The sequence below is a fragment of the Oxyura jamaicensis genome, chromosome 5 (assembly GCF_011077185.1).
Source record: "Oxyura jamaicensis isolate SHBP4307 breed ruddy duck chromosome 5, BPBGC_Ojam_1.0, whole genome shotgun sequence".
Taxonomy (NCBI): domain Eukaryota; kingdom Metazoa; phylum Chordata; class Aves; order Anseriformes; family Anatidae; genus Oxyura; species Oxyura jamaicensis.
The window spans coordinates 62,526,077-62,537,630 of record NC_048897.1 but is presented as its reverse complement, the minus strand read 5'-3'; the positions used below and the strand labels follow the sequence as shown (position 1 = coordinate 62,537,630).

Below are 11,554 nucleotides of genomic sequence, written 5' to 3'. Positions count from 1 at the left end.
TAAATGCTTCTCATACCTTTAGGTGGATAACAGAAATACAAAGCAAGTCTAAGAGTCAACCTAAACAGGTTCTTTATAGTAAATGTTGGCAGAATTAATCAACATAGTACTTGCTACTGCATTACTCTGTAAGACATCTGAGGATAAAGCTATCTGAACTCCAAGAACTTCAGTGGACAAATATGTACAGAAGGGCAGGGTGTTTTGTTTTGTCCTTATTTATCCTAACTATTTGTTCGAATAATTAAAAGGCTGTAAAACATTCTTGCTTTTGCCTGACTGACAAGTTTGTGATCTACATTTCCCATGCAGCAGCCAGGCTGCAGAGACTTGACAAAAAACTCAAGATAATGATCATGGCCATTAAGGGGTTTTGCCAAATAAATACAGAATTTCAAGTCATAAAGAAGTTCTGCATTTGTCATTTAGGGACAACATAACCCTCCTGTGGGTGATATGTGTAGTACACATCAACGTGGCATGCCTAAACGATGAAACAGCAGCTCTTCATTGAACGAGTATACTCTTATTGTCACCTTCATAAGCTGCAGTCACTTCATATTGCTATGATGAAATAAAGCAGAAAATTGGTGTGGCAGAAATGGAAAAAAAATCCATGTTTTTACAAGCCAAAAGGGGAAAGTTAACTAATCCTTGGGAGCAGAACCAAACTGCTTTATTTCACCCTCATATCTTTCCTTTTGTTTTCTCATTCTGTTTCTGTGCTTTGATTTCTCAGTGTTCTGTGTTTCTTTCTCTCCCTAATTCTTTGACTTTCCCAATGTCTGTTTTTTAAAAGCAGCACACCTGAACTTGGATTAGAATATGAGAAGACCCACTAGTCGCATTCTGTCATCTCACAGTTGGAATATATCACATTTAAAAACAAGCTTTGTGAACATGCAAAATAAAAAGATATGAAGCAATCTGCTCCTAAGTTAAGACATCCTCCTAATTCACAAAGCTTACATTTCTGCAACAGTTACTTGGAAATTACCATACTCTAATACTGTTATCCTCAAGTATTGCATTTTTTTAAATCTCTTGTAAACATTTCTCTTTTATAAAATATAATCATTTGAATAGATGTGTTCTCATTTAAATTAAACAAAAAATTACTTTCTACAATCCTACATGCAGAAAGCATATTTTAGAACAACCTTTCACGTTGAGTACTTTTGATGAGCAGCACATAAGGTCTCAGCTAGCCTAAAACCTACGAGAACCTAGGTTTTTACTTCCACAGAACCTGTGTTTTCACTGTAACTGATATATCCTGATATCCTCAGTCTGTAGCGGCACTGATTATGAGGCTGCAACACTATTATTGTTATTAATTTAAAGGAAAGCTGTTCCTCAGATAAACAGGTATTTGCCATCATGCCATAGCAGTTAATAGCATGTGTCTTGATACAAATATCGATACAAATAGCTGACTAGGTCTTCCACTTTCCTTTTCAGTAAGGTGACAGGAAATCTAAGCTTTTTTCCATTTGCAGTTTTTCCAAGGAAAGGACATTGTTTAACCTAAAACTGAAAAGTTAGGTACTCCATATACTCAAAAAATTGTGGGTAGAAAAAAAGTCTACCAACATTTGCAAAGCTGTAAGACTGCAACTTACTATACTTAACCACAGAATTCCCATAAAGTGAATACTAACACAGGGCTATTAATACCACTTCCAATTTCATGCTTAATTTATGAAATCCTGATGTAAATCTCCTTGTTGTCAGTGGGTTAGAAATTCAAGATAAATAGTGCTTTTTTTTCCTCCCTCCCTTCAAATTAACTGAAGAATATCTTTGGTACGCAGATCAAAGGAGTATGTGAAAACTTTACAATGCTATCTTCTTACTATCTTCTCACAATTCCAATGGATCTGTCTGCGAGGAAGGGCCTCAGAACATGATAGTATCACAAAGGTAAAAGCAATTCAACAGCAGTTGTGGAAGATTCCACACTAAGAATAATTAAAGTGTAAAAAACAACAACAACAAAAGTTATAAATAAATTAAAGAGCTTACATACAGACACATGGGTATATTTTGGTGCTTGGTCTCAAATCAGAATTCACGATCTTGAGAAGAGTTGCCACATGACCTACATAGAGCTCAAGAATGGATCAAACAACCTTGATTCAGCAGGAGCAGAGTAGAATTGTTGAAAGCCAGTCTAGACAGAAGTTTTATAGACAGTAGTGTAACTCTAAATATCCTTTCCAGGTCTGATGGAAAGCATTTTCATTCATTAGAGATCCACAGATCTCTAATCCTAGGATCTAGATCCTAGATCCTTCTCCTAAGAAAGGCACGGATTCTTTAAACAGCTAAGCAGTACCTGTTCTACTATTTCAGAACACACCTTAAAACAAACAAACAAACAACCTATTGTTCATGTAAGAGCCTAGCAGATGCCTAAGAAATACAAAGCACAGGTTTGATTCCCTCCTCAGAATGAAGGACCTCAAATTCCGATCTACTGTCCCATAGAACACTTAATCAGCAAGCTGCAAACTAATCTGCTCTAGTCAGATGAAGTCACACTATTGTAAGGAAAATAATTCAAGAGTTCTTGGGCCAGACAAAAGGATCACATGAGAGAGTATAGCTCAGTGTCTCATTTATGCATCTTATATTTGTTATTAGCCATAGAAACTTCACTACAAGACAGAAGAAAAACAAGACATTCTTCTTCCCAGAAGAATGCTTTAACAAGTGACATATAAGAACACCACTCGTTCTCTTGATGGAATAAACATGATAAAATATGCCTTGAAATCTGCTTGCTACATACTTACACAAAATAACAACACCCTCACTAGTTCCTAATGCTCAGCTGGTCACAACTGAGAACGCTTCACTAACAACCTCAAGTACTAAAACACCTGACTTCTGCTGCCCCACTGCATCTCCAGATATGAAATATTTCCAAAATACTGCTAGGTAACATTCTCCACTGTAAAGATGAGCAAAGAGTTCAGAAAACAACTTCTTGCAGCATACAAAATCCTAAATCCAATTACTGGAGCAACTGTTCTGCATGGAATTGAAACTGAACTATTCTCTCCAGCCTTCCAGCTGATATTCATGATACATTATAACCTCACTTAGGAAGTACACAGCAACTGGCAAATTGGAAAACTTAATATCTAATGAAAACAAGAGTATAAGGCCTTTAAAATTAAGCTAGGTATAGAGCTCTCCAAGAAGAAATCACAGATGCTGCAGGAAGTTCATTTAAAAATCTTCTCCACTTAAGTGTTGTCACCTCAGGTAATCAGATGATTACCTGAGAAGTAGTAGTAAAGATGTCCAAAGAGTAATCAAACAACTGAACTACTAAGGAGACAAGTACTGTCATTGTTTAATGGAAAGTTAATTTAAAACCAGCTGTTATTTCAGCAAAATATGTACAAAAATGGAGTGTTGATACTATTAAATTAATGGAAACTATTTGGCATTAAACATGCTTAAACTGTTCAAATTACTTGTCACAATAGGATTCTTGACAAATAATTGAATAAATCTGAGTCAAGCTCAGCATCCTGCCTTTGAGGAACAAGACGCTCATTACCAATATCATTATCTAAAACTAATTAGTAGTTGGTGATTGTAGCCTGCTGGCACTAGGAAGCTGATTAACATTCCTCAGAAACAAACAGGTTTGGGGGGAGGAGGGTGATATTTACATTTTGCTTTGGCCTCAAATAGCAAAAAGGCAGGTAAATAATCAACTATTTATACCTGTGCACATGGCAGTTCAGTTTGTTTAATCTATAAAACATAGTGATATTGGATGTGTTTCAGGCATTTTCATTGACTGATATACCTTGAGTTTTGATTTTTTTTTTGACGAGTCAGAAGATTGGAGTAGAAATCCTAAAGCACAATTAATTTTTTATTGCTATTATTCAATTAAATTAATGCTGAATTAAATTGTCAAAACAGATTTCACTGGCATGCTAGAACAGCATTTTCATTTTTCTTCATGAATTTAATTTGTGGCTAAATACTGTGATGATTAGCATAATTACCTTAAATAGTACTGGGTGTATTTAGGCAAGAGGGATGGACCAATTACTGAGTATTCTACAGACAACAGTTCCTTTTTATTTCCCTAATAATGCTCTATGTAACCATTTTCCTCCTTTTCTGTAATTGTTGAACGGGTTCATTTAAAAATCCCAAATTAAAGTTTAGATCAAATTCAATTCCAGATGGGGAAAAAAAAAAAAAAAAAACTATAGTGTGACATAACTGTCAGCAAGCTCTTAGTGGACACAGTAAGAGCAAGATTTGCAAGTAACCTTTCAAAAATTTACATATGTGTATTGGAAATTTTTCTTTTTGCTATTATCCAGCCACCTTGTAGAACGTGTGTTATTATGAACAGTTTATGCCCGATGCAAATTCCCAGCATAGCAAAGGATCAGATGAGCAAGAAGACAAAGTTGTACCGGTAATCTCTATTGCTTTCTAAATGATGAGAAATACACATCTATGCATCCGTATTAATATACACAGCTACACACTGGGAAAATATACAGAGAAAACATCTGTAGGCTCTTCAGCAAACAAAGCAGATTAATTTTGTTGTTGTTAATATTCTGAAGCACTACATTTCATCCCTGTGACAGCTGGATGAATTCGATGCTCGATGGCACGCTGTAAGAAGCGCACTACTGGCCTCTTGTGGATGCAGGTCTTCAGCACCATCACTGAAAGTTATGTAAAGAATCTCGGCAGCCTTAAGAATAAATGTTTTCCTTTATTTGTAATAAGAGAACGCAAGATTAATCCCGTTTTTATTAACAAGCAAATAGAAAAATACCATTTATGGAGTCCTACGTACACAAAGGTGTGTGACGTTAGTATTACAAAGTAATAATACTCGTTTAGACAAAACACGGCTTAAAGCAAGGAACAACTTGATACCAAGGGAAGGACAAGTAGTATGCCACATCTAAATTTAAAAATTGTATTTGTGCTATTCCTTAAAAATAAGTACTAGAAATTTTAACAACAATACAACAGTTTAACAACAATAAACTGAACTATGTTCATTAAAGTACAACAAATGAAAATGCCAAAGGACATACTAGGCTTTGTATTTTAATGCAGTTACTTTATTTCATAAGGCTGTATTTAGAATGCTCAGACTCAAAAGAAACATTCACAATTCATATAGAGCAACTGAAAAAACTACACAGGTTCTTCTGATTGTCTACAGTAATAAGAATGTGTAACCAGAATGATACCTTTTATCTAAATACATGTCTGAATGTTACAATACTTTACAGTTGAAAACAGAGTGTATGCATTCTCTGATTGCAACTGAGATTAAGAGGATATCATGTGGCAAAATAAAGTATGAATGGACCTTTAACTCCCACACACACACACACACAAAAAAAAAAAAAAAAAAAAAAAAAAAAAAAAAGGTATTTCCCACCTGCTACCCCTTGCAGCCAAAAATATAAAATACTCTTAACAGACAGTGTGAATGTAGAAGCAACATCCAATATTTGCTATTAGGACAAAAGAGAGGATTAGGAAGATGACCTGCAATTTTGCTATAAAGGTATGGATAATCTATTGGATCCAAAGGAGGTGTTCTCAGTTTTTACATCCCAAGTGGCTATTCTGAAATTTAGGAGTACACAGTCCCATTTATATGGTTATCCATGCTTTTAGACCAATCTATCTTTGCCAGAGCTCTATCAAAACCAGCAATTTGTGTATCTGTGACCTGAAACCATCAATGAATAAATCAAAGGCATATATAAAGGAGTTCCACTCTATCATGGCAGTCAACCCTCCCTCACAGCTCAGTGGTAACTAGCACATGAATACTATATATATATGTGTAGTCCTAAACAGGTATTTTTGGAATTATACAGTTTATGTTGCGTTCCTCTAAAAACTGCATTACTTCCCTTGTCAGAGGCTATTAATAAATTCTGAGAATATCACCTGAAGATTAAACCTGTCTACAGGAATCTACTTAAACCTTAATTTTAAAAATAGAAAAGAAGCTGCTTCATTATAATGCTAGTCATACATTATAGAATCAATTCACATTGTTCTGATATCAGTTCAGAAAATCAGCCAGAACTGAAAGAACAGAGAACAGTTAAATAGCGTGGCTAAGGATAGGCAAACCTATACAGGTTTAGAATTTCATTTCAGATAACCACAGGAAAACATGAAAGTTCAGATTCACAAATACAAAAGGCTGGAAATAGAAATTCTAAGGAGATTTTTCTCTTTCCTGTTTCTAGCCAAAAGACAAAGGCTTGGATCATACTCTTTTCTTTCTTGAAATTCTTTAATTTTTTTTCGCTGAACTAGAAAAGCTATCAGAAAGACATTAACGCTACTTTTCACTGCCTTCTAAAAATAAATTGTCCTTGTGGTTGAGAATAATTTTGTAATGCTGACTTTAAACACACAGCTGAGATGCCCAGAAATATTTTTATTTACAGGCTTTTGCTATCAGTCTCAGCCTGTAACACCCAGAAAAGCCAAGCATTTCTTCCCCCTCTATAGAATAATTCAGCAACCATGGATCTCCCACTCTATTCCTACACTCTCTATGGAATATATATTGACAAAACAATAGTTTGTTCATTCCCGTATCTTACCACTGTGAGCAATCTTGCATTTACCTTAAACAAAGCTTTGCACAAACCTCACCAGAAGAGTTACGACAACCCAGAAAACCATCTATCAACCCAGAAAACCAACTATCCAGTCTGCAAGCTGAATAAACTACCTTCCAAGCACAGGTTGAGTAGCTGGGAAGGGTAGAAAAGGAAAGCAGTTTTCTAATCAGCAGGGTCACAGAACAGCATATGAACAAGTGTAACTGGAAAGAAAAATAAATAAATAAATACCGTATTTTCATATGTATATCCTGCATTTTATCAGATGAAAAAAAGCATACTTAGCAGTGGTGCTCTTAGAGGAGGGGTAGTTTAAGAGAGGCCTTCTTTGCTAGCAGTAAGCAGAGCTGAAGCCCTTGAAGCTCAGGAACAGTGTTTTTAAAGCAGTGCAGAATACATTGCTATAGGTAAGGTGGGTTAAAAAGTAGTTTCCAGACTGAACTTGGTTGGTTTTATGAGATGCAAGGCCTGTTGCAGCAGAAGGTTAGATTCTATGGTCCAAGGAGTCACTTACAGTCTCAGACTCCTAGTCTGCAGGCAGATACTGGGATCCACGGGAAGGTATTGAGAAAGTAACAGCGGTAACTTATACCAAGACCACAGTTGCTCACTGCCTTACTAAGAATCAAACTGAAATACAAAATATATATGTGTATATATATATACATATAACATCCTGCTCTTCAGGTTGCCCTGATAGAGAATAAAGGAAAACTATATGGCTAAAATCACACCATATTTGAAGGGTCATAGGGTCACCTACATTTTCTATTTGCTGCATTAAATAAAGATCATAACGGAGTCCAAAAAAAATATGAAATTTTGTCCTTATCTGCTCTCTAACCCTACTGTTGAGCACAGCCAACAACATGAAATTGTTCTTCTTTCATGCTCACTTAATCTCTTCTACTTTATTTGGTTATGCTTTTTCCTAGGCAAATACATCAATAGACAAGACGAAAAAAAAATCTGTATCAATAAAAGTGCATTGATGTGCTAAGCAGTCTTCTATTCGATCAACAGATCCCTTCAGATCTATCCATGTGAAGCCACAGAAGGACTACAGAGAACATATAACCAAAGGGTTATTTAATCTTAGTGAATGGGGGAAGGGAAAAAGAGGTTTATTTACCAAAGAACATACTGTTTTTAGAACACTGAAGGAACATTTCCCAAGGTCTATATACCGAATACTCCCTGTGACGGACAGAGAAATTTCTGCATGCCAGGCCAGAAGGGAACTTACACAATAGGATTTCAGTCTCACCTGCTCGCATCAATCCTGTCTAGTAAAGTCAGTGGGATAAAATGCAAAAAGGGGGAGTGCAGTTCCTTCACCGACAGTGCTCAGACAGTAAGAAAAAGGCTTCTATCAGCCAGCATCCAAAATAACCCAAGGTCAGATTTCCTGGAACGCAACTGTGGAGGGCATGCACTTAAGCATACAACCCTCTGCCGTTCTCGTATCTCCTGATTCTCTCCAAGCTACTGATTTACATCTCCCACCTGCTGGGTAATCATACACTATCAGTAAGACTTGTCTGCACTATCTCAAGGATTGCTGTTTTTAATTTCTGCATTCTTGGTGTCCAAAATCTCAGGTGACTACCCTCCTACACAGTTCCAAAAGTAATCCAAAGGAGTTTCTAGTTGCCGGAGACAGTATTCTACAAGTCCTGCTTGGCAGGTGTTTTTAAAGGATTTTCGATCTCATATTGTTGCCTGTCAGCAGTCAGATGAAAAACTTCTTGAGCATCTGGGGCGACATGTATTTGGGGTTTTGCACTTAGTTGAAAAAAAATATATCCAACAGATGGAATGTGATACACTAGAATCTAAAGTAAGCATGCCTTTTGAAAATCTCATGCCTAAGTCAACACCTGTAGTCAGCAATAGATGGCTATGATTTCAAAAGTCTCATTGCACACAACAGAGAAAATGTCATAATTGGTCTTGTTATTTCCTTTACTTAAGAAATATTGCCTCTATAATCTACAAAAAAATAAATCTGATTAATGGGAGAAAAATCAAATACTTTAGTGAATTTACTTTCCATGGAGAAATAAATGAATCCAATCCACAAAATTTCTCAATAACACCTGGTACACATTTAAAAGTATTTGCCATCCTAGCCAGGTTGATTAGAAGGATGACAAAATAAAAAAAAAAAAAAAAATAGCATCCCTATTTAATGCTTGTATGCAGCAATGCACTCCATAAAGACATAACTGCACTTGACAAAAAAGAATGGCTTCTGACATTTATTTCATTAAGCTGCAGAGGCAAAAGAATTATCTGTTTAAGTTGTTTTTATGCAAGTGGAGATTGCCAATTTATGTGCAGAAAAGCTATAAGCTATCACAGGAAACAAACTAAACACTGGACCTAAACAAACAAACCAAAAAACAACAACAACAAAAAACATAATTTTAACATTGCTCATCTTTGATATTTAGTTCCAGACCTGAACTTTGCAGACAGAATTTTTATCTAACTAGTAAGAGGTGGAACAGCTGTGTTTGTATTAGCAGGTGCAAATATTACCTCAATTTCCTTTACTTCAACCATATACTGTGGCCTCAGAGCTACTTATGAAAACTGGAAAACATTCTGGGTGTGTAGACTGTTACAATAAACTCTTTCTGAGGAAGAAAAAAAAAAAAAAAAAAAAAAAAAAAAAGTCAGCCTAACATTTTTATTGTAAAACTTATCACAAGCCACTGGAAAAAAAAGATGTGACGTTTCATCCTGAAGAGCCTTTTGACAACTATTATTCATGGAGGTAAAGTTCAGGAAAATTCAGTTCTACTTCCTCAGAGATAACATTTATGAATATCATAAATTAGATTGTAAGAGTATCTTTAAAGATTTTGTTCTGCCTCAAGACAGTTTACAGATGACATAATACATATTAACACGGTAAGTCATCTGCACTTATTACCAGAACATACCTGCCTTTATTCTTCAGACTTCATTTTTATTTAAATAAGTATCTCTGCCTTATATAATAACACTTTATGAAAATAGTCAAGCGTATTCGTAAATATTTTTTGACCACATACTTGGAAACCAATTATTTCTATAACAATTTTTGGTAAAATATCTTCCAGTCTTGTGCAGGACCTTCAGCCTGTACCCAAGTGCACTTGAGTACATACAAATCATCTATGCAATTACATGCACAGAAATTTCAATATATGGAAATCTTTTGTGTAGCAATCTTCTACTCTGGATCTTGTTTACTGATATTGTTTACGTTTTAGATCAAACAATTTAAATTCTGAGGTATTTCCTACTTTCCAAATCCTTTAGATGCACACTTAACGTATTTTCTTTTTCTTAAAATATCTTTTGCGATGTTTTCTACTTGTACTTCTCATGGGTATTTGAAGTTAAACGTATTTCACAATACAGATCAGATCATGGCCCTACAGAATCACTGAAGTTATTCTCAAGAACAAGTAACTTTCCCCCAGCAAAGTCTCTCTGAAATCCACTGGAATGCCCAGTGAATAATCTTGGTAAATGTGAGTATTTGTGCAGGCAGACCTTAGTACATGATGCTATACTTTCTTTTTTTGTTGCTTTCTCAAAAAAGGGTGTTTTTAACCTGTATATTACACTAATTCATTGTGCATAAATTGTCCCATTGCACATAAATTATTGCTCTTCTAAATCTGCATCCAAAATTTTAATTAAAGTATCCTCTGGTTTCACCATCAGGCATGCTGACGAGCTCTCAGTGGTGTAACACATACTTAGCAGAGCTAATTTACCAGTTTTACAGTGCTGCTGATAGATGTTTCAGTCTTAAATGCGTATTGAAAACCACCATTTCTCACAAGCCTTCAGCAGATACATAATTTTAAGTTTTATTTCAATCAATTATAATGAAAAAAGATTACAAGTAAAAAATGTGTAGTTATTTGTTCTCATGGATCTCAAATCAGCTGGCAGTAAAATTCCTGATCCTCCCTGCTGCAGTTACTCTACAAAAGGCTGGAGGAGGGAAATGCCATTTTGGTATTTTACAGTGACTTTTTTTTAGCATAGTTGCTTAGCTGCTGAATAGATAGGAACACACAGAAAGATTCAGAAAATCAGACTGGGAGTTGAAGATAATACAAAAACCCACAGGGAATTAATTAACTCTTGCATATGCTGAAGCTTTAAAAAAAAAAAAAAAAAAAAAAAAAAAAAACTGAGGAACTGGATAGCACTTAATAATCAAACAATGGTTACAGTTACTCATATGATTAAAAAGATGTCCACAGTAACATATCAAAGTTCAAATGCTGAGGGGTCAGAGGGTCAGAGACTTTCCAAATGTGGTGTGTAGACTACACTCCTCTTTCCCAAATGGGAAGCTGAAGATGGTGACCAAAACCCAACAAATTTTAACTGTATGAAGTTCAACAAGGCCAAGTGCCAGGTCCTGCACCTGGGGCACAACAACCCCAAGCAGTGCTACAGGCTGGGAGATGAGTGGTTAGAAAGCTGCCTGGCAGAGAAGGACCTGGGAGCAGTGGTTGACAGTCGGCTGAATATGAGCCAGCAGTGTGCTCAGGTAGCCAAGGAGGCCAGCAGCATCCTGGCTTGCATAAGAAACAGCGTGGCCAGCAGGTCCAGGGAAGTGATTGTCCCCCTGTATTCAGCTCTGGTGAGGCCGCACCTCGAGTACTGCGTTCAGGTTTGGGCCCCTCGCTACAAGAAGGACATGGAGGTGCTCGAGCGAGTCCAGAGAAGGGCTACGAAGCTGGTGAGGGGCCTGGAGAACAAGTCTTACGAGGAGCGGCTGAGGGAGCTGGGACTGTTTAGCCTGGAGGAGGCTCAGGGGCGACCTTATTGCTCTCTAGAGGTACCTTGAAGGAGGCTGTAGCGAGGTGGGG

The 11,554-nt window shown here is 36.3% G+C and overlaps 1 long non-coding RNA gene across 1 annotated transcript in view; it reads right to left on the bottom strand.

Annotated features, from left to right (window-relative positions):
* Positions 1–8,129, bottom strand: part of LOC118168401 — an 83,879-nt gene extending 75,750 nt beyond the window's left edge. Inside the window, exon 1 of the long non-coding RNA XR_004751528.1 lies at positions 7,933–8,129. This is a non-coding gene — a long non-coding RNA (uncharacterized LOC118168401). The remainder of the gene's footprint in view (positions 1–7,932) is intronic.
* Positions 8,130–11,554: the final 3,425 nt, after the last annotated feature.